This window comes from Bufo bufo, chromosome 2 (assembly GCF_905171765.1).
Source record: "Bufo bufo chromosome 2, aBufBuf1.1, whole genome shotgun sequence".
NCBI lineage: Eukaryota > Metazoa > Chordata > Amphibia > Anura > Bufonidae > Bufo > Bufo bufo.
In genome coordinates this window covers 324,277,477-324,302,854 of record NC_053390.1, presented here as the reverse complement: position 1 = coordinate 324,302,854, position 25,378 = coordinate 324,277,477, and positions in this window count along the sequence as shown.

Sequence of the window (25,378 nt, the reverse complement as noted above, 5' to 3'; positions counted from 1 at the left end):
ATGTACCGATATATAGTGTATACAGCAGTGTACTGATATGTGAGGTATGAGCTGTCATTTATACCTCATAACTCACACATGAGTACACTGCTGTATATATTGGCCACGAGCAGATAGTGGGAGGGGTTATAAATGGGGCATGGGGGCCTAATTTAGATTCTTGCTATGGGGCCCAGTGATTTCTATGTACGTTCCTGACTAGTACATTCATTGTAACATCATAGTAGAAGCCCACAAGAGCACATCTCCATGTCTTTAGACTACATTGGCTACTTGTTTTATTTTGCATGAATACTGGGAATAAAAGTAAAATAAAAGTTGATCAATAATTTTTTATGAACATATATATAGAGGCAGATTTATCATTGTCCAGCGAAGTACGTCGGGCTATGATAACTTCCACACCAGAAAACTGGCATAGAAGATGATAAATGTAGCAGGGCCTCTGACCCTGCCCCTCCCCACCACACCCCCTTTTTGGGAAATTGGAGAGGCCAGCAAAGTAATGGAGCACTTTTACCTTCTGTGTCACCCCTTTCTCCTCATAGATTGTACGCTCTTGCGAGCAGGGCCCTCATTCCTCTTGTTCTAATTATTGACTTGTGTGTTGCTATGTTATTTATGAATGTTTGCACATGAACCAAAGAATTGTAAAGCGCTGTGGAATAGGGAGTGAGTGCAGAGGGTCCCCCCCGCTCATACCTATGTGAGGATCGGCTAGCGCACATAGACAGCAACCAACCGACTACATAGGATGTCTCGATTGTAGTTCAGTTTATCATCCCTCTCAGCAGGTGTAAAAAAAATGTTGTCCTGCTAACATCGTGGAGAGCCCGTAGTCATCCCTCTTCCGAATGGTGATAATGCAGCTGTCCCTGCCTCCATCTCCACTTCATATTGCCACGGTCTGTCGGGGTCATCTGCCTGGCCTTCCTTATCGCCCTCTAGCTCCTCTCCTGTCACTTGTGCAGATAAACTAATTTATGTATCTATTTCCTATGCGTTAATGTCTTCCTCCTCGTTCTCCTCTGCCAATTCAGCCCCCACAGGGCTCAGGTGGCCATTAGATGTAGGTCCCACGTCTCCTATCCCCTGGCCAGCCAGATTTATCAGCATCTGCTCCAGGAAGGTGAAGGATTGGAATGGCATCATGTATCCTGTAGTCCTGGCAACTGACAAATAAAGTGGCCTCCTCAAAGGGCATGAGCAAACAGCAGGTGTCACCCATGAGCTGCCACTGGCTAACGTTGAAGTTACACAGGGGAGAACCTCTGTCCACCTGCATTATCAAATAAATTGTTCACAGCCTTCCTTTGCTCATATAGTTGGTTCAACATGTGGAGGATGGAGATCTGTGTGGAAACAGTGCATATGAGATGATGTTGGGGAACACTGTTCAGCCTTTGCAGCTCAAGCAGGGCGTGTTTTGCACTGTAAGAGTGGCTGAAGTGCATGCACGATTTCCTGGCCATTTTCAAGACGTCTTGCAGTTGGGTGGAAGACTTCAGGAATCGGGTGACAACCAGATTAAAGATGTGTGTTATGCAGGGCGCATGGGTCAGCCCTCCTTGATGCAGCGCTGACAGAATGTTCTTCCTTTTATCGGTGACAATGGTTCCGATCTTCATTTGGTGAGGAGACAGACAGGATTCGATTTCTTGATCAAAGATGCGGTGGAGACCTGACTGCTGGAGAAGGGGTGCGGGCCATTGGGAGATGCATCACCTGTACCACTACATTAGCGCAATAGTTTTCCATGTGTTGATGCAGGGCTGGGGTGCCAACATTGGCACCCCGGCTGCGCTTTACCTTCTGCCCATAGGTCCTACATATGGCCACGCTGACATCCTCCGGCGACTTGATAAAAAAATTCCCACACCGGTAAGTATGGCATTTTACACCCACCACTGCATGATTACTGCCTGCCACTGCCTCTATGAAGCCATGCACTGCCAGTTGTTTCTGGACAGGTAGGCTCCTGAGTAGTAGACAGTCTACCCCGGGCATGTTTGACTCTAGATCTCACACTGCTGTCACCCTGCTGGCACATGGCCACGCTTGCACCCTGTTGGCTCAGCTGCATGCTGCCACCCTGCCGCTGTCTCACAAGCAAGCTGCCACCTTCACCCCTTGATGACAATGATGAAGCTCCCTCTTCACCTGGCTCCCATGTGTGATCGGCTACATTCTTGACCTTCTGCCACTACTGTCTGCTCATCACTTATGTCACCCTCACCAGTGTCAAGGCCATATCCCTGACCGCTCGCAACACCTGCTCCCACGCGACTATCATCACTACTTGGATGCCTACTGGAGGAAGCAGTGGATCTCTCCTTCAAATCTGGCCTGGGCAGTAGCTGCTGACTGTCCTCAATAATATCTTCCTCGCTGAAAAGTTGAGAAGAGCCGGCGGCATACATCACTTGCCTCGTAGAAGGAGCAGCAAAGGAAAGAGGCAGGTTCAGGGCAGGTGAGGGCACAGAGCTTTTTCCTGGGCCAGGAGTGTGGTGTCAGAGGAACCCACAGACTCCTGGCTGTGGGTGTCTGATGCCAGTTGAGATAATGTTGAAGACCGAGTAAACCATTCCAGGACAGCGGGATTGGTCGTCAAAACATGACCGCTGGATGACAGTGGCAGCTCTGGCCTGTTGCTGCGGCTGCTGCTACCACCCCGCTCTGCTGCTACTTCTACTTCTGCCGGCAACAGCAACATTTTTGCCATTGTCCGTTCCTTTAAAGGACCCTGGCACCTCTTTGTAGGGCATACTGTACAGTAACAGTAATTGTATATATAAAATAAGTTATTTAATATTAACAGTAGTTTAGACAGCCTAGTCACCCAAATTTGAGAATCAATGTCTAATGGAATTGCATATCTATGAACAAGATGGGCTCCCCAATAACAGTAAAAATAGACAGCTTATTCACCCCTATTTGAGAATCAAGGCCTAATGGAATTGCTTATCTATGAAACAAGGTGGGCACCCCAATAACAGTAAAAATAGTGTATTCATCACAATTTGAGAATCGAGGAGTAATAGAATTGCTTATCTATTAAACAAGGTGGATACCCCAATAACAGTAGTATTAGACAGCTTATTCACCCCAATTTGAAAATCAAAGAGTAATAGAATTGCTTATTTATTTAACAAGGTGGACACTTTTCAATTTGATAGCTCTGTGCCCTATACAGTGATTGATACAAAGTTGGTTGTCTCCTATGGATCCCTTCAGCTTAACATTACACAGCCTGCACTGTCCCTGCAGTCTTTCTATGTTCTCCCTATGCTCACCCTAGAGTGTGTAAAAACTCTCCCTACAATCTTCAGCGGGTACTGAAGGTGTGAAATGTAACCAAATGTGGCCTGCTAGGAGTTTTCTGCTATCTGGCTGCGGCTTTGAAGCTGGGCCCCCTGTGTTGCTTGATTTCCTCTGCCATCTTTCAGCAAATGGTGGGTGTGAGGACATGGCTGACAGTAAATATTAATCCATATTCCTCACAATCACTGTGGCCAGTAATTGGTTGTAGCAGACGCTGTGTCGGGATGTCATTACTGCAGCTGGAAGTTAATGAGGTGAGTATGTTTTTTTTTAAAATTAATTTACACCATGCTAAGTGGTTTCAAACATAGTTTTGGACAACTCCTTTAAGTACATGATAAGTATAATCAGCTAAGGGTACTTTCACACTTGCGTTTTTCTTTTCCGGCATAGAGTTCCGTCACAGGGGCTCTATACCAGAAAAGAACTGATCAGTTTTATCCCCATGCATTCTGAATTCAGTCGTTTTGACTGATCAGGCAAAAGAGAAAACCGCAGCATGCTATGGTTTTCTCTCCGGCGAAAAAAACTGAAGACTTGCCGGAATGCCGGATCCATCCTTCTGGCCTGCGCATACCAGTAAAAATGTGAAAAAATGTACAAGACGGATCCGTCCTTGCAATGCATTTGTGAGACGGATCCGCATCCGGATCCGTCTCACAAATGCTTTCAGTCAGAGGCAGATCGGCGGATCTGGCGGGCAGTTCCGATGACGGAACTGCCCGGCGGATCACACTGCCGCAAGTGTGAAAGTAGCCTTACTCCAATATACAGTATCTATATTTAGAGAAAAAGTAAAATAATGCTGTACAGCCACACTGTTCCGGCTCCTTTGGTCCACCACTGCAATTCGGTGCCCAATTCTGGAATAGTCAGGGATCACATGTGCCACTGCAACCACTGGCTGGCTGCACCTTTGACATGTCCTTCAAGTGGCATCACGTGCCACTTGGTGAACCAAAGGAGCTGGAATCGAGAGGCAGGGAGCAGGTAAGCATGCTTTCCTTCACAGGTCCATTGGGGTGGGTGTTCGGTTGAACAAAAAAGTGTGTAAAACCTGGACAACCCCTTTAAATAAACAGGCAACCATAAAAAGTATATGGGCAGTCCACAACTTGCAAATGTATTCAGTTCAATTCTGTTACAAGGGAATTCTTAATAGAAGAAAGTAGATTTGTAGCCTTACATAAAGACATATCAAATACCCAACTCTAATTTGTGGTTGATGTTCTTGCACTAGTGAGGGTGCAGATGGAATTTTGAAAGCCATGGTAGTTTATGCCATCAGTGGATGTTACTGTCACGTTTGGGTGTGGGAGGGAAACCCCACACTGAACATAGGGAAAGGGGTGAGTGAATAAGTCCTGGAAACTAGGGAAAGGAGATGGACACCTCCTAGTAAAACCCTAATCAAACTCCTGACTAACTACCAGTATGAACAGACCCCAGAGGTAGGTGAGTTCATACACAGGAATACCTAGTGTCCTAACTCACCCTATAGGACCCTGGTACTAATGTCTGGACTGAGACAACCTGTTCCTCCAAAAGGAAGGACGAACAGAAGTCTCCCTCAGGCCTAAATACAAATGACAGGGAAAAGCAACACGCAAAATTACCCAAACAAAATACAAAAGGGAAAGAAAACACTTAACTTCAAGTGGCTATGGCACCAGGAACTCAGCTAAGATCCACACACCAGCTATCCACAACTTAAACAGAAGCTATAAACCCCATAGCATAGTGGCCTGGGCGCGGCTAAGCTCTGTTCACTTGAATGGAGATTAGCCGCGCCCAGGCCAGTTGATACTAGTCGAGACATCACTGGGCCAGCGGTAAACAGTGAGAAGGCCGCAGCTCTGCTGGAGCCCAACTGCCTTCTCAAACAGCTGATCGGCGGGGGTCCCGGGTGTCGGACCCCCGCCGGTCAGATGCTAATGATCTATCCAGAGGATAGATCATTAGTTCAAACTGTAGAACCCCTTTAAATGGCCATAATAGCCACACCTAGGGAAAGAAAGTGTGGCAAGCACCAGAAACAACACAGACGTCATTTGATCCAAACGGAAAACATGTCAGATCAAACCATGTGTTGCCAGTCTCACCGATCTCCTGCCACCTGTGACGGGAACGTCCGTGAAAGTACCCCCCTTCTACGGGTGACCTCCTGTCACCCAGGACCAACCTTATCCGGATGAGACCTGTGAAAGGCTTTCACCAAACGACTGGCATTCACGTCAGATGCCGGTACCCACATCCTCTGCTTTGGTCCATAACCCTTTCAGTGAAAAGATACTGAAGAGATCTACGTAAAACTCGAGAGTCAATAATCTTGGAGATCTGGAATTCCAAACTGCCGTCCACCATGACAGAAGCGGGTGGCAAGGGAGACGACTCCAAAGGTTCAACATATCTCTTCAACAAAGATTTGTGAAACACATTATGAATTTTCAGAGCCTGATGAAGCTCAAGACGAAAAGCTACAGGATTAATAATGGCAGTGATCTTATATGTACCAATAAACCTTGGACCCAACTTCCAAGAAGGAACCTTCAATTTAATATTTCTTGTGGACAGCCACACAAAATCACCCACACTTTCCTGTCAGCCACACGTTTATACTTGTTGCCCATATTCATCATCAAGTTATTTTGAATTTTCCGCCATATAGAAGACAATGATGACGAAAAACATTCCTCCTCAGGGATACCGGAGGTATCCGAACCAGAGAACGTGCCAAATTGTGGGTGAAACTCATATGCCCCAAAAAATGGCGACTTCTCAGTGGACTTATGTCTACGATTTTTTATGGTAAACTCTGCCAAAGACCAAAACGAGGACTATTCCTCCTGGTTCTCAGAGACAAAACAGCTGAGTACAGAACGCCCTCCAGAATCTGGACACAAACTGAGTCCCACGATCCGAGACCACATCAGAGGGAATGCCATGAAGTTTCACAATGTTGTCAACAAACACTTACGCAAGTGTTTTAGCATTAGGTAGGCAAGGCAATACTATAAAGTGTACCATTTTACTAAAACGATTAACTACCACCAGAATAACTGTCTTTCCAAACAAATTAGGCAGATCATTAATAAAATCCAAGACTCCGGTGCTTCTCCCTGAACCTCTAACACCTTCATCTCTAGGTCAGGGTATAGAGCGGATATCACCACCCTCTCCGACAGTATCAGACTTGGATTTTCAAAATCACCACCACCACCACCTCCAGGAAAACTACATGACAAGGCATCTGCCTTGACGTTCTTAACCCCAGGACGATAAGTGACAATGAAATTGAATCTGGTGAAAAACAAAGACCATCTGGCCTGCCTTGGGTTCAGTCATTTAGCCGACTCCAGGTAAGCCATATTTTTGTGATCTGTGAACACCGTCATTGGATGAATCACCCCTTCCAACCAATGACTCCACTCCCCAAAAGCAAACTTAATGGCCGGCAACTCTCTGTTACCCACATCGTAATTTCTCTCTGCGGCATACAGTTTTTTAGAGAAAAATGCACATGGGAGCTGTAACGGACCGTTTCAGCAGACAAGGGGTTAAAATCCGTTTAGGCGATGTGCCCCTTTCTGAGAGACAGGCCCAGCTACTGCAGAACACCAAACTCCCGAACTGGATACAAAGTAGCACTCCAAACTGGAACCTCACGAATAGCTGCTAGCAGACGAACAGGAATCAGCTTACACTCCTGGCAATCAGTCTCTAACAGCATACAGCGGATCCCCTCAATAACGAGACAAGGCTCCGTGTTGAGGGTCAAGCAGTGGTCTGAAGTGCTGGCACACCCAGCCTGGTTTTTATTACAATCTTTTCAAATACAGGACCGCCCACAGGGAGGTATAAAACAACCAATCACATATCAGTTACATCCCACATATTCCCTCCCCTTATCCTGAGAGGAAACTCAATTACACATACAGTTAAAACATACTTCCTACCTAACTTTCATAACTCTAAAACCATACATCACATTCACATAAAAATTACATATCCACAATCAATCCATTCAGGGGAACAACATATTACAAAATGGCATGAATCAGACCAGGGGTTGAAAAGTTAGTAAAAGTATCTTTTGGGCCCTGGCTGGCAGCATGGCAATCTGGCTCAAGCAGGTTTTACAGAGACAATACATCCCCACAATGCATCATGGTTTCCTCCTCTCTGCCCTGGAGACACCCGAGGCGTAATCCAATTATCTCTCAAGACAAAGAGAAATCACCAATACACATGTGCAGACAACAGGACAGACATCACCATTTAAACACACAATGGGACAATGGCACAATAGAAACACACCCAGCATTTTCCTCCCAAGCTGACAAGTTACACTTATTATAAATTGTTACAACTTTGTGAGTTTACATTGGCCATACATATAACTTACATCAATTTAAACAGTATAACTTGGGGACAAACCTATCCAAAATTCACTTGAATAGGTTCAGGGGTTTAAAACTTAGTATGGGCCATAATCCTGAGGCAAGAGGCTGATAAACAGGCCTCTCCAAAACCCAGTGGCGAGGTTGGTTTCGCCACAGGAGCCATTTACCAGGTGACGGGCCCTGCGATAAGACTGCTCTTACCCCCACCTCGGACGTGTCAACTTCCACAATAAAAGGTTGTAATACATCCGGCTGCACCAATATAGGGGCAGAAGCGAAGCACTTCTTAAAAGCAGAAAAGTCTTGCAACGCCGAATCAGACCACACTGAAACATCCGTCCCTTTCTTAGTCATGTCAGTTAAGGGTTTCACCACTGTCAAATAGTTCTGAATACATTTTCGGTAATAGTTGATGAACCCCAAAAACCGCATAAGAGCCTTCAGATTTTCGGGTCGATCCGTCCAATACAACACGGACTTTCTCTGGATCCATTCAAAAACCTGAAGATGATAGCAGGTAGCCCAAGAATTGCACCTAATGTACAGCAAAAACACACTTCTCTAATTTTGTGTCACGGCTGAGGATGGGGAAAACCCTCAGCCGTGCGATGCCGAGAGATGGTAGGTCGCTACTTGGCCAGGACCACAGAATTAGGGAGCAGGTCACCTCCTATCGCATCCCTAATCTGACCCTGACTCCTAGCTGCATGAGCCGACCGTGATGGTAGGAGGGCTCATGCTCCGGAACCTCGGATCCCTACTGACCCTCCGCAGATCCCTGAGCTAGGAGCTGGGTAGACAGCCCGTTCCTCCTGGATGCGGAGAAACGGGAGTCTAAAGTGGCCAAGCTGCAACGGGATAGGAACAAGAACAGACCTATGGATATGGCAGGTGAACTGCACTAGTTCCACCTACCTGCCACAGCCTTGCTGACTGGATCCCTGTGCTGACACGCTGATGTCCGCACCATACTTAAAAGGACACAGCCAACACACATACAGACAGGAACCCAGATCCATAGCTGAATTAAATAACAAAAGGAAAACAACATCGACTAAACATCACATAACATTTGCTATCACGTAAAAACTTATGACCACAAGGGTGGCCCTCACTGACAGATGGTAATAACCAGGAGGATGACTCCAGCTTACAAACAAGGCTGGAGTACCCCTCAGACTACAGGTCATTACTGAGGCTTTATAGCCCAGAGTGGCCACACCCACACACAGACACACCCAGTGTACACACACAAAGAAGGAAGTTAACCCTTCCTACACCAAGCACTGAAAAACTGCCACTTAAAGGAGAAATGTCCAAACAAACCTTACACTGCAGCTGTTACCGCAGGCAACGACATGCGTGGCAACTATGTCTTGGGAGTCAGCCAGAAGGCAGAGACACTGCCACCACATGTACACAATAACACGTTGCCTCGGGCAGCCACAAGTGAAGGGAAAATGTCAGTGCACCCACACAAACCTCGTGCACACCAAACCTATAAAAAGGCACACCTACAAAGACAGGTTGCCAGGTGCAACCGCATGCAGATTGCAGCAAGCTGCGAAGCAACAGCTCAGGCTGCTATGCTGCCACATAAATAATGTTTCCAGCGGCAACCGCAGGTGAGGCAACATAGTTCAGCCCCCACCTGTAAATCCTGGCATCCACTTTCATAAAATGTGGGGGGTTCAGTCAGCACAACCCTGTATGCAGGTGCACATCGCTATGGCGAAATACACATACAAACGCAAAAACACAAATGCAATAGCACTCTGCAACCAGCACTCTGCCCTGCCTCTATGCTGGATGTTGAATGAGGCATTGGTGTACATTTTGGCCAAAGCGTAATAAGCCCCTCACCACGTCAAGGTCGCCTCTATGAGTGGTCCCTAACACTAGTACCTACCTGTTATGGGCCATGATAGCCACACAAAGCCCTGGAGGCTGGTTTTAAAGTCAGTATAAAACTGAATCTGCTTTTACAGTGCCTACCAGTAGCCATTTGGCTCCAGGAGAAGTATATAGTGGGCTCAGCATGCATGTTGGTACTTGCATCCCTGGATCCGATGAAAGCTGTCACGGCACCGGGCGGGGTTAAAAGCAGAGTGTGCCTGGCGTGCATGCTGTACCTGCGCTCCCTGGACTTTGTGTGGCTATCATGGCCCATAACAGGTAGGTACTAGTGTTAGGGACCACTCATAGAGGCGACCTTGACGTGGTGAGTGGCTTATTACGCTTTGGCCAAAATGTACACCAATGCCTCATTCAACATCCAGCATAGAGGCAGGGCAGAGTGCTGGTTGCAGAGTGCTATTGCATTTGTGTTTTTGCACTTTCATAAAATACATCGGCAAAATCAGATATAAAAGAGGATGATGTTTTAGTGGTTAAAGCAGAAAAAGATGTATTCAGACAATTGTCAACGCAATAATCACCCCAATCCAGAATCTGTCTACCTTGCCAATCGATGGTTGGATTGTGCTTGCTTAACCACGGTAAACCCAGAACCAACAGAGCAGGGAGACCCTCCAACACAAAATATAAGATGAATTCCTGATGAAAGCCACCCACTCTTAATCAGATGTCATGCACCATCTGAGATAAACACTTCTGAGTTAGAGGTGCAGAATCAATAGCAAAAATGGAAATGTTTTTCTCTAAAACACTTGGGGACAACCCGTGCATATGGACAAACTGAGCATCAATCAGGTTAACCCCTGCCCCACTGTCGATAAACACCTCAATCCCCACAGTCTTTGACTCTAGCGCCACCTCGGCAGTCAGGAAAAATCGGGTACTACCAGTCAAAGACAAATGCACGTTCTCTGACTCTCCTTTCACCCCTCCAAGAGTCAGATGGGAATTAGACGTCCCCTTTTTTTTTTTTTTTAAGCTGAATACATGGACATACATCGATAAAATGTCCCTTTTGGCCGCAGAAAAAACACACTCCCTTCCTACAACTAATACACTTAAAAGCAGATACAGGAGTAGCTCCCCCTAATTGCATGGGTTCGTCCCCAGACATAAACCCAGGAGTATCTTCACCCAAAGTTTTAGAGGAAGACGATACGTTATGTGATAGTATGTCCTGAGAGTGGGGGCCCCTAGATCTCTCTCTCAGGCGTCTATCAATGCGTACTGCAAGAGACATAACAGCTTCCAGAGACTCATGATTCTCATGAAAGGCCAAAGCATCCTTCAGCCTCTCTCATAATCCCTGACAAAACTGACTACAGAGAGCTGGATCGTTCCACTCAGTATCCGTAGCCCACCTCCTAAACTCAGAGCAATAAATCTCAGCAGAACGCTCTCCCTGACGAAGGCCACGTAGCTTGGTCTCAGCCAGCTAGGTCAGATCCGGGTCATCATAGATGAGACCCAGACCTTTGAAAAATTCATCCACCAACCAGAGAGACTGTGATCCGGTCGGCAGAGAAAAAGACCATGACTGAGCGTCCCCTTTAAGCATCGAAATAACCACACCAACTCTCTGAATCTCATCCCCAGCTGAGTGTGGACGTAGCCTAAAATACAATTTGAACACCTCCTTAAACAAAATGAAATTATCACTTCCCCCAGAGAATCTGTCCGGGAGGGCAACTTTAGGTTCGAGACAGGCCTGGTAATCACTAATAGGACCAGAAGCCTGTGGTCTCAGGATCTGTGAGATGGTCGTGCGGAGGTCAGCTACCTCCAAAGACAGCCCCTGCAGCTGTCCAGCCAGTGCAGCAATAGGATCCATGTACTGAAACAAGCAAAAATAAAACGGTTTTGGCGGTTTATAATGTCACGTTCGGGAGGGAAACCCCACACTGAACATAGGAGGGAAAGGGGTGAGGGAATAAGGCCTGGAAACTAGGGAAAGGAGATGGACACCTCCTAGTAAAACCCTAACTCACCCTATAGGATCCTGGTAATAATGTCAGGACTGAGACAACCTGTTCCTCCAAAAGGAAGGACGAACAGGAGTCTCCCTCAGGCCTAAATACAAATGACAGGGAAAAGCAACACACAAAATAACCCAAACAAAATACAAAAGGGAAAGAAAACACGTAACTTCAAGTGGCTATGGCAGCACTAGGAACTCCGCCGAGATCCACACACCAGCTATCCACAACTCAAACAGAAGCTATAAACCCCATAGCACAGTGGGAGAAACAACATTAAATAGAGAAGGTTAAATTACCATAATAGCCACACCTAGGGAAATAAGGTGTGGCAAGCACCAGAAACAACACAAACTTCATTTGATCCAAACAGAAAACATGTTAGATCAAACCACGTGTTGCCAGTCTCACCGATCTCCTGCCACCTGTCGCGGGAATGTCTGTGACAGTTACATACTGTCAAAAAGTCACCTATTCACCTCTAGCCATAGATGGCCACCACTGTATCATTACTCGCATTGTCTTCTAACCTAATCTCAGTTACCAGAAATCATTGCAGTTTTATGTGGTAGTTAGTCACTGGCCACTCCTGCAAAACAGTCTCCTGGCTTTACACATCTGGGGGTCTAAGAGATCTACCCCATTTTGTATGCTTTACAATTAAGGAGGCTGCCAACTATGTGTTGCCCATAGCTGAGACTGCCACAGCAAAGATATGAACAGAGCCTGACTTGAACTTCATACATGGCAGATTGAACCAAATCCATCTTCCATCCCATTCTATTCTTCCAGTACAGGTTAGGGGGTGTGATCTGCTATGGGTAACAAGGCCAGAATGTGCTCATTTCAATAAACATTTGCTTGCCCCATTTGCTACCCCCATGTACTTATCTAATTTTTCATGTTAGTATTAAGGTTTCTTGGGCGCTTTATTCAGCACCAAACACCATATATACTTTTCACGGGAGCTAAATTTCAGGTATGCAGGGCTTACAATAATAGATTAATCCTGCCCATTTAAAAACAATAAAAATATCCCCTGACTTAACATACCTATGCTTGAGAAAGCACCACTGAAACAAGCTTTATTTTTTCAGAATGAATCATGAACATCTTCATTGGTGGCCTCTTCTGTGGACCACACACTTTGTAATCTCTTTGATATGGTCTTTTCTTAGTATAAACAAACATTACAAAATCATCGCCTCTGCGCCTAGTCTATAGGACCAGCGTTTATCTCCTCAGTGCCGACACTGACAGAGCCTGGTATGCACTACTTTTCTAAACTAACAGGATTAGAACATTGCCTTCTGAATGGATTTCAATAGAACAATGGCATCAGTTCAATATAACGCCTTTTTTTAAAATAATGTAATGACTGAGCAGATTTACGGATGGCATGTAGGTAGGGTGAGATAATCACAGGAAACAGACAAGTGTGTTGATAGAGGTATTCAGGTAGTCGTAATCATTGTTATTACTGTTTGAAGTATTACAGGCGTCACTCTGGTGTCACTCTATGATTAACATGCTATTATCAGCAGCACTAAGATGAATTAAGGAAGATTTACTAAAAACGCAAGATATGCACTAGAAGGATATTACATTTAATTACAGAATATGTCTCTTCTTAGCACAGATATAAATTTTCTGCACCAATTGCTGTAATATACTCATAAAACAGCTGAAATATCCTTCCTCCCAGATAACATTCAGCTTGGATATATTGTATAAGTTATTCAAATAAAACTAGTAATAGGAAAACATAATTGGGCTGTCTTTGAAAAACTACCTCTCAAAAGATCAAATAGACTGCACTACTGCAGCAATGTCTTTGGGGCTCAGTGCAGAAACGATCCTGCTCCTCCACTCTGAAGGCAACCGAGGACCCTGAGGAGAAGATAGAAGTTGGTAATGATCCGTCTTGAAAGACGCAACTATATAGGAAGACTTTTCCTCACAATTATACGATAATAAGCGGTTTTTCATTCATAGGAATTGCATTTTTCTATTTCATGAGTACAATACAGATATCTGAATTATTCTAAGCATTATCTCAAGGAACTTTATATGCACGTATTCTGAGTGTTCCATTTACTCAAGTTACAGATTATTGTATGCCCATTTTATTGTGGTTCTTTTATTGTGTTTTTAAATCAATTGTTATTAAATATTTATGACTACCTAATGCACTATAGTATTGATATACCTATACACACATTTAGAGTGCCAGTCCAGATTCTCAATATATTTTGCAGAAGTTGATTATAACCGCTTCTGTCTTCTCTTATTTAGGCTACATAGTGCTCAATGATAGCCAAGCAGAAAATAGAAGAAACAGCAATGACTCTGCCCCTATTGAACCCTGCGATCTCACAAATGCTGGGTGTCTAAAATTTGGGTCTTAATAAATGACCCCCTAAGTTTCTATGGAGCCCTGCCACAGACAAGCTCTCCATAGGAACTAGTGCGCGGCAGCCCTGTACCACTGCTGAGTACAGGGGCTGCTGCACACTGCATCCAGCTCCTTTGATCCTTGCCAGCATAAGCCAGTACATGGATGGAAGCACGTGCTCCCAGTGTTTAACTTCTCAGATGGCTTGGTCACATTTGACCATGGCAACTTAGGGGTTAAATAAAATGTGTACATGTGACTTTATTGTCGATCGCATACATTACACAGTAATTTCTATGTACCCCTCAAACAGTGCCAATATATAAAAACAATTTATCTTGCATAAAACAAGACCCCATACAAGTGTTTTGCATAGAGGCATATAAGAATAAAATGAAGCTGGTCATTAGGGGTTAATGCTTATATCGGAAATCTAATATTGGACAAATTTTACTAAACTGTTGTCTTAAAAAACATATATTAAAATGATTTTAATCCAGCATCAAAAACAACTTTTAAAGTGTACCCAACTTTATGAAAAAAGCTGCCATATGTTTATACATGAGTTATAGCACTATATCTGGTCATTATATAACTTCTATTTGACATTATTGACATTATTTTGGAGACTACCTATAATGATCCCTGCTTATAGAATACACCTGGAGGCAGCAGATTCTGCTTCCTGTCTCTAAGGGCTCATGCACACGACAGTATGGCTTTTTCAGTGTTTTGGGGTCCATTTTTTACGGATCCATTGTTCCGTTTTTTGTTTCCGTTGTGTTTCCGTTTCCTTTCCGTTTTTCCGTTCCGTTTTTCTTTATGCCATATACAGTAATTACATAGAAAAAATTGGGCTGGGCATAACATTTTCAATAGATGGTTCAGCAAAAACGGAACGGATACGGAAGACATATGGATGCATTTCCGTATGTGTTCCGTTTTTTTTTGCGGACCCATTGAGCTATTGAACATGCTCACTTTTTCAGCCCCTATCAAGCAAAGTCAACAATTACAATTATGGGAGAGCCTTCTCACCAACAGAGGATGAAGTGACCTAGGAAGGCAGCAGTGAATGTCCCCTGTTCGAAAAGTGATGTCAAAAGGTTGTGAGGCGCAATTACAAGCTTTGATTTTTAGTATCTCTGAGGAAATATTTTAAATTCAAAAGCTACTTAAAGTTTCTTATTATATTTCATTGAAAGGGAATCTGACCTCTCGATATATTTCACCTGATTAAAATGCGGTTTTCCTTTTGTTGATCCCAGGCTCCGTTCCCGTTATGATACTTCTTCCTAATATATAAATTAAGGAATGAGGGCGTTGCCATTGCTCTTGTTGCACTCAAGCTCAACTCATTTCTGTGGTCAGCCCCTCCCTCACTGATCTGCCACTGCCTGGCCCGGTCAATTAACACAGTGAGGGAGGGGCTCACCACAAAAACGAGTGGAGCTTGGGTGCAACAAGAGCAATGGTGAATCCCTCATTATACCAAAGGCTTAATTTGAATATTGAGAGAAAGTGTTATAACTCGGGAATGGAGCCTCTGATCAACAGAAGAAAAACAGAGTTTTACTCGGGTAAACTACAGTTGTGTGTCTATGCAAACAGTTTGATAGGGAGGTCGCTGGTGACAAATTCTCTTCAGTCTAAAATTCTACAAAGATTAAACCCTAGAGAGTAGTTACTGGTTTTGGATCCTCACTTATGAGCCCCAGCAAGCAGCGGCTACAATGAGCTCTGATAGACTCAATACATCCACACATTACACAAACAGTTCATTGGTTTAAATAAGGGTGGTGAAATGCTCTATACCTCCTTCGGTGGTGCTTCAGCAAAATTCCAGGTCCCTAACAAATTGTAGCTGATCGTTGGTATGATCAGCTTAATGTTGGGGGACCCTTCTTACAATAAAGAACTACATAAAATGGACAACCCATTTAAAAGGGTTTCCCAGAATTAAAACATCCTTAGGGCTCATGTACACGACCGTATGTATTTTGCGGTCCGCAGAACATGGATCCTCAACAAATATGGATGACGTCCGTGTGCATTCCGCATTTTAAGGGACGGAACAGCTGGCCCCTAATAGAACAGTCCTTTCCTTGTCCGTAATGCAGACAATATCAGAACATGTTCTATTTTTTTGCGGAATGGACATACAGAAATGGAATGCACACAGAGTCATTTCCGTTTTTTGCAGCCTCATTGAAGTGAATGTCTCTGCATACGGGCCGCATAAAAAATTGAATGGACACGGAAACAAAATACGTTCGTATGCATTTGCCCTTATTCTTAGAATTGGCCATGGACATTTTTTTTTCAGTGGGGGTCTTCATTCAATTCAAACTGAAGGGGTCATGGTGCTTGCTTCCGCAAACACTTATCTGTATGATAAGACTTCATTGCACTCCAAGTCATAATAATAGATACACAGCCATCAATAGCCAATATACAGGCTCCTTTTTAGTGGCAGTGGAATTGAGTCGTCCTCTGTGATCCTGTCATATACACTGTTGTAACAGCTGCTAGTTCAGATTCAGAATAAGTTCAACAGAAAAAAAAAAACTTTACCTTTTGTAATATTTTGTTGCACAGATGTTTCAGACAAACACCAAGCAACTTACTGCCAACACATCTCTGTAAACTGGAGAAAGGGAATTGGTTCTATCAGGATAAGAAATAAGTTTAAGATCATATCATACACTACAGGTTTTAAGAGATCTACTTGGGTGGGCACTGGGTTGCAGAGTTTATCGACCACACACAGACAAAAGCGTACACAGGCGTATGGATCTTGAGAGATTTCACCACCTGCTCTAAAGATATATTATCAGATGTTAGAAAGACAGTAAATGATATACTTGGTGCATAAGGAAGTAAGAATATCAAAGACAAAAATGACTTGAGGTTACAACTCAAGGTCTACAATTAACACTGCACACGGCATCTGTAAAGTATAGGTTTAGTCTGCTTCGTCCAACATATTGTTTTTCAATGGAACCGAAATTTAAGATACTGCTGAATGACTGCTGCCCGATTTAATGGATGGTTTCAGTTGAATGAACATTTAACATTTAGATTTTTTTTCTATGCTTTTGAGGCCGTTAACGTAAGTTTGACCACATTAGAGAGTTAAATGTGTGTTTTTTAGTATTTCTACGTTTGAAACCACAACTAAAAATCACTTAGGTGTTTTAAAAACAGAGGTTGCCTATCCCATGGTATAAGGGTATTTAAAACAAATATAGACTCTGCATTTTCTAGTTTCCTTTGGAAATTATTTATTGTGGATGGAAAAAGGGCAAAGTAAAAATAGTTAACTGCTGTATATTACATTACACAGAAACACCCAATTTTAGAGGTTTTGGTGAGACTGAAAGATGTTGATTTCTCGGACGCTTATGCTGTCTGTTGTTACTTGATTTAGTTTAAATGGAGGAATTTGTGGTTGGACTTAGTTCAAACGCTTAACTCAGTTTGCATATGGAAGTGACTGAAAAAACAGTTTTGGTCAATTCAAGGCTCCTTTTCAGTAGCCACAAATGACGTAAATGTGGCAATAGTGTGTCATTAATGGTGGAAGCAAACTATAGATAAATTAGGTGATACAACTCGTAACTCGTCTGAATTTGATTTCATGTTTGTTGGTGGTAGAGAACATTGGCTTACGTACAAGAGAAATTCCTTGTCTTACATTGTGGTCAAACACACAGTTAGATCTAACAATATCACATATCTAATGGTTGACTAACCCAGCAATGAAATAAGAGCCAAACTTTAGAAAAACCCTCGGGTGTATTTACATATTACAAAGAATACATATAGTCATATATAGCAAAAATTTTAGTAAGGAAACTTATTTTGAACTTAAAATCTTACTTGTGCCTATTTTATGATGCATAACTATGTGTTCTCAATGCCAGAAATACTCACTACTGTTCAGCATGTCTCAGAATTATGGTAGTATTCTTATTTACATAAACCTCTGATCAGGTTTGGCAAATGTTTTATCAGCCCTTATGGAATGATGGACCTAAAACAATCATGTAGAGGAAAGATAATGGACCATTTATTAGATTATATCATTATTGACATGTTGCATATATCATTATTTTCAAAATTCAATTTTTTTCTTCAGTTGTATTTCCGCAGAATATTAACCATGATATAATAACTAGGCGAAATTTGACCTTAGGGTGGTGTCACACACAGCTTTTTGTGGCAGTTTTAATGCAAGGTTTTTAGCCAAAGCCAGAAGTGGTTTGGAAGGGAATGAAAAATATAAAGTAAGAACTTATATTTATTCTTCCTGCTGGATCCACTTCTGGCTTTGGTTCAAAAAACTGTGCAAAAGCTGTGTGTGACAACACCCTAAGGAGTTTGTTTGGGATTAGAAAAAAAGGGTCTCCTTTTTTTCCCAGACACAGCGACACTTTTGTCCAAGGGCTGTGTTCGGCATTGCAGCTTAGTTTAAATTAGTTGAAGTCTTAACCCTTTCATGACCAAGGGTCATTAATGCCCCAGTGTCCAGGTTAAAATTTACAAATCTGACATGCGTCACTTTATGTGGTAATAGTTTTGGAACACTTTTATTTATCCAAGTCATTCTGAGATTGTTTTCTCGTGACACATTGTACTTCATGATAGTCACAAATTTGAGTCAATATATTTAAACTTTATTTATGAAAAAATCCCAAATTTACCAAAAACTTAGAAAAATTTGCAATATTCAAAATTTATATTTCTCTGCTTATAAAACAGAAAATGATACCTCATAAAATATTTATTACTTAACATTCCCCATATGTATACTTTATGTTGGCATCATTTTGGAAATGTCGTTTTATTTTTTTAGGACTTTAGAAGGCTTAGAAGTTTAGAAGCAATTCTTAAACTTTTTAAGAAAATTTCCAAAACTCACTTTTTAAGGACCAGTTCAGGTCTGAAGTCACTTTGTGAGGCTTACATAGTGGAAACCCCCCATAAATAATCCCATTGTAGAAACTACACCCCTCAACTTACTCAAAACTGATTTTACAAACTTTGTTAACCCTTTAGGTGTTCCACAAGAATTAGAGGAAAATGGAGATAACATTTCTAAATTTCACTTTTTTGGCAGATTTTCCATTTTATTACATTTTTTTCTTTAACACATTGAGGGTTAACAGCCAAACAAAACTCAATATTGTTTGGAAGGGAATGAAACAGAAACACCCCACATGTGGTCGTAAACTGATGTAAGGGCGCACGACAGGGAGCAGAAGGAAAGGACTGCCGCATGGTTTTTGGAAGGCAGATTTTACTGGACTGGTTTTAGATGCCATGTCCCATTTAAAGCCCCCCTGATGCACCCTTACAGTAGAAACTCCCAAAAAGTGACCCTATTTTGGAAACTAGGGGATAAAGTGCAGGTTTTATTGGTACTACTATATTTTGGGGTACATATGATTTTTAATTGCTCTATATTACGTTTTTTGTGAGGCAAGGTAACCAAAAAATGGCTGTTTTAGCACCGTTTTGTTATTTTAAATTTTTTACAAGATTCATCTGACAGGGTAGATTATGTGCTATTTTTATAGAGCAGGTTGTTAAGGACGCAATGATATCAAATATGTCTACTTTCTTTATTTGTTTGTTTGAGTTTTACATAATAAAGCATTTTTGAAAAAGAAATTATGTTTTTGTGTGTCCATTTTCTGAATGCCATATTTTAGTTATTTTTCTGCCGATCGTCTTGTGCAGGGGCTCGTTTTTTGCAGAAAGAGTTGAGGTTTTTATTGGTACCATTTTTGGGTACATAGGCTTTTTTGATCATTCATTATTACACTTTATGGGGCAAGGTGACCAAAAAATTGGCTGTTTTGGAACAGTTTTTATTTTTTTATTTTTACAGCATTCATCTAAGGGGTTAGGTCATGTGACAGTTTTATAGAGCAGATCATTACAGACATGGCAATACCTAATATGTATACTTTTTCTTATTTATTTAAGTTTTACACAATAATAGCATTTCTGAAACCAAAAGAATGATTTTTTAGTGTCTCCATAGTCTGAGAGCCATAGCTTTTTTATTTTTTGGACAATTGTCTTAAATAGGGTATAATTTTTTGTGGGATGAGGTGACGGTTTGATTTGTACTATTTTGGGGGGCATACGCCTTTTTGATCGCTTGGTGTTGCACTTTCTGTGATGTAAGGTGACAAAAATGGCTTTTTTGGCACTGTTTTAATATTTTCTTTTTACAGTGTTCATCTGAGGGGTTAGGTCATGTGATATTTTTATTGAGCATGTTGTTACGGATGCGGCGATACCTAATATGTACACTTTTTTTTTTTATTTCACTTTAACACAATAATAGCATATTTGAAATAAAAAAATTATGTTTTAGTGTCTCCATGTTCTGAGAGTTATATTTTTAATTATTTTTTTTAGCGATTTTCTTATGTAGGTCTCATTTTTTGCGGGATGAGGTGACGGTATTATTGGTACCATTTTGTTTGACATACGCCTTTTTAATTGCTTGGTGTTGCACTTTTTGTGATGTAAGGTGACTTTTATTTTTATGGTGTTTATCGGACGGGGTCGATCATGTGATATATTTATAGAGATGGTTGTTACCGACGTGGTGATACCCATTATGTGTAGTTTTTTTAATAGGAAAAGGCAAATTATTTTTTAAATTTACATTTATTTATTTATTTTTACTTTTATTATTTTCATTTTTTTTTTTTATCAAGTCTCACTTGGATCTTGAAGATCCAGTGGGGCTGATGGCTGTACTATACTTTGCAATGCTCTTGCATTGCAAAGTATAATACTATCAGATTTCCTGTAGGTGGCAACATCGGTCGTCTTTGCAAAGCGTACGGTTGCCATGGCAACCATTGGGCGCCCCGATGGTTGAGAGAGGGAGCCCCCTCCCTCTATTAACCCTATGGATGCCGCGGCATCTAAGGGGTTACAGCAGAGTGTCAGCATACAGCTGACACTCGCTGCTGATGGCGGTGGCTCCATTCCTGAGCCATCAAACACAGCAGGGGGGACCGCATCGGGGGCACTCTGATTGGTCCCTTGCCAGCATTACTGCACTGTATGCTGTCCGTGACAGCAGCAGGGCAGGGGCAGAAGCTTTAATCCAAGCGTTTTGCAGCGCTTGGATTAAAGAACTGCCATGACGTCTATACACGTGCTAGCTGCACAGGGTATGTGCAAATAGCACGTATATAGCCGTATGGCAGTCTGGAAGGGGTTAAGCATTATCATTTACATAGGTATTTGTCTCAATAGAACACAAGCCCCACATTTCAATACTGTTGAGCAAAATTATTCAGACTCGGACAGACCCTTAATAGTATGTGTTATGGCAGTGGGTGTTGGACCACTGTGTTAACCAACAGGTTTAGATCGGGCTAAGCCTAAGTGTGTTATCCTGGCAGTGTCCTGGTATTCACCCTTTAACCACTATACAGGAATCTGGACTTCACTGGACTTCAGGTCATTCCCTTGAATAAAGCTAAGGCGAAACGTACGTCCCCCTTCTGCCTCCCACGGATACAAGGGTCAGTATATTGTCTGTCTGTGTTGACTAGTGATTGTCCATATCACTCTGACTGATGTTAGTTACACTTACTGGGATTTCCCTAAGTTGAAGCCACGGAATTTGGACCATATTTATGGGGCAACCTGGGTGTGTCCTGGCCATGTGAGATGAGTATTGGACTCTCTTTTGCTGAAACGGCCATAGATGATTGCACTATATTTTATTGTTTAAGCACTTTATTATGTGTTATTCATTGATGTCCATGTATCATCTGTATATGTATAATAGACCCATTATACTTGTGTGTGTGTGTGTTGGGGGGGGGGGGGGTTATTCTTGCTCTATAGCTCTTACCTGCTGATTTTACATTGTATACTTTCTGTGCAATATTTAGTGGACATTATTATGTGTAATAAAGATATTTTTTCTACATTACATGTGTGGTTCTATTTAGTGGGTTAGTCGGTTTAGCTAAACCTAAGAAGGCTGGTACCCTGGGCAAAGAGCTGGTTGCCCAGGATCTGTGGCTTAGTCATCTGGATGGCTCTCTGGTCAAAGGCCTGGTGACCCGGGGTATGTGGCATGTGGCATTGTATCCTCATCCTCATTTGGAGTCACACTCAAAATTAAAGTGGAAAAACACACTACAGGCTGATCAAACTTTGATGTAATGTCCTTAAAACAAGTCAAAATGAGGCTCAGTAGTGTGTGTGGCCTCCACGTGCCTGTATGACCTCCCTACAACGCCTGTGCATGCTCCTGATGAGGTGGCAGACGGTCTCCTGAGGGATCTCCTCCCAGACCTGGACTAAAACATCTGCCAACTCCTGGACAGTCTGTGGTGCAACGTGACGTTGGTGGATAGAGCGAGACATGATGTCCCAGATGTGCTCAATTGGATTCAGGTCTGGGGAACGAGCAGGCCAGTCCATAGCATCAATGCCTTCGTCTTGCAGGAACTGCTGACACACTCCAGCCACATGAGGTCTAGCATTGTCTTGCATTAGGAGGAACCCAGGGCCAACCGCACCAGCATATGGTCTCACAAGGGGTCTGAGGATCTCATCTCGGTACCTAATGGCAGTCAGGCTACCTCTGGCGAGCACATGGAGGGCTGTGCGGCCCTCCAAAGAAATGCCACCCCACACCATTACTGACCCAATGCCAAACCAGTCATGCTGGAGGATGTTGCAGGCAGCAGAACGTTCTCCATGGCGTCTCCAGACTCTGTCACGTCTGTCACATGTGCTCAGTGTGAACCTGCTTTCATCTGTGAAGAGCACAGGGCGCCAGTGGCAAATTTGCCAATCTTGGTGTTCTCTGGCAAATGCCAAACGTCCTGCACGGTGTTGGGCTGTAAGCACAACCCCCACCTGTGGACGTCGGGCCCTCATATCACCCTCATGGAGTCTGTTTCTGACCCTTTGAGCAGACACATGCACATTTGTGGCCTGCTGGAAGTCATTTTGCAGGGCTCTGGCAGTGCTCCTCCTGTTCCTCCTTGCACAAAGGCAGAGGTAGCGGTCCTGCTGCTGGGTTGTTGCCATCCTACGGCCTCCTCCACGTCTCCTGATGTACTGGCCTGTCTCCTGGTAGCGCCTCCATGCTCTGGACACTACGCTGACAGACACAGCAAACCTTCTTGCCACAGCTCGCATTGATGTGCCATCCTGGATAAGCTGCACTTCCTGAGCCACTTGTGTGGGTTGTAGACTCCGTCTCATGCTACCACTAGAGTGAAAGCACCGCCAGCATTCAAAAGTGACCAAAACATCAGCCAGGAAGCATAGGAACTGAGAAGTGGTCTGTGGTGACCACCTTCAGAACCACTCCTTTATTGGGGGTGTCTTGCTAATTGCCTATAATTTCCACCTGTTGTCTATCCCATTTGCACAACAGCATGTGAAATTGATTGTCACTCAGTGTTGCTTCCTAAGTGGACAGTTTGATTTCACAGAAGTGTGATTGACTTGGAGTTACATTGTGTTGTTTAAGTGTTCCCTTTATTTTTTTGAGCAGTGTAGTTTGGGACTGGCCGAGGTCAGTGCTGGCAGAGTACGTGCAATAGAGTAACAGGTCCAAGGTCAGGGCAGGCAGTGTAGGATCAATACGGGTAACAGGCAAAGGTTAGGCAGGAAAGGGTCAAATATGGATAATCGGGCAGAGGTCGGTACATGGGGAGATAACTAGATACAGCACATCTAGCAGGGACTTGGCAAGCTATGACACCTTGCTCAGGTATCCTCCCATAATGGTAGATGCCTTATGTACCCAGTATAGCCAGATCATTGGCTACAGAGGATGCAGATGTGTGCTGGCCCTATAAGAGCCTGAAGGAGCACTCTTGTGCCCTGTGGGCAGAGAGGGAGAGGCCTAGCAGGCAAGCAGGCTGCAGCCTGAATTGAGGGACAGCATGGACCCAGCGGCCAGATCCACGAGGAGGAAGACAGTGGAAAGGGGGTCCACGTCTCCAGGCAGAGTAAGAGGAGCAGTGGCAGCTCAAAGCTGCCACTGCTCTAACAGTAGGTCAAGGTGGGAAAATAGTTAATGCTTGTCAGGACTATTACAGTGCAGTGATGGTGCAGCTTAGATGCTATGCCTATGTCATCACTTGCAGTTGCCAGCTGTGATACACAGCTAGCATCCTGCTCTAACAGCCAGGATAAGCGATAAACCCAATTTTGGTAGTGATGCTGTGGTAAATGCTGACCTCTCTCACCCAATTACCTCTCTGGGGCACGATTGCAGGATTGAAAGAAGTTGCATTGGCAGCCTGGGCCTTAAGAATGACCTTCAGGCCTACCATGTACTGATGCTCACTAAGCCCTACCTTTGGTATTACATCAGATTTACCATATCAAAAATAAGAAGCTGCAATGCAGCAGTATTGTGGTGTGTTAAAAGAGTGATCAGAGGATCACAGGTTAAAGTAAAAAAAAAATATATATATATTTTAAAAAAATCTTTTATTAAGTGCCATTTATTTTGTAAAGAGATATTAAAAAGCAATAAATAATTAGTATCACTGTTTTAGCAGGCACCTGTACAAAAGTGACCACATTAATTATTTCATACGGTGAACATCGTAAGAAAAATTATTTAAAATTATATAATGAACTGCATGAACCCCCAACATGGTACCATTTAAAAATACAACTCGTCTTTCAAAAATGCAAAAAGCAAACACTCATGGAGTTATTTTGACAGAAAAACTTAAATGTGGAGATGTGGGACTAATCAATTCACTGACATTGTCCTGTAATTTGCTCTATAAGATGACACATAGAATAGGATTGGTTACTGTGGACAACATATGAAGTTTTTCTTTCTGGCCTCACAAATAGACCCCTTTGTCTTTCATGACCTTGTGTGTATGAACTCATGGGTGAGTAATTCCATGGTAATGACACAACCACCTGTGCTCTGAACTGGAGTTTCTCAACACTTAACAGTTAGGAGCCTTTCCGGCTTGGCAGTTGAAGAAAGATAATTTTGGGAAAGAGATCAACTGCATAGCTCCATTATTTACTATTAAAGGAAATGTGTCACTAAAAATGTTTTATGCCAGTTAAAATCAGATAGTAACACATATCATTTTTATCTGTCACAGGTTAAGGGGAAGGGAAAACACCAAATACACACCACAAGGAATAGACAACAATCTAGGCCTCAAAAGCTAAGGAAGAGGGATGGTGACCTACTAGTAATCCCTAGGCATTTCCCTAACTCCTGCCAGTATGAGCAGATCCTGATGGTGGAAATACTCATACACCGGATACCTAAAGCCCTGCTAAAACTGACGAGCCCTAGGATAGGTAGCAGG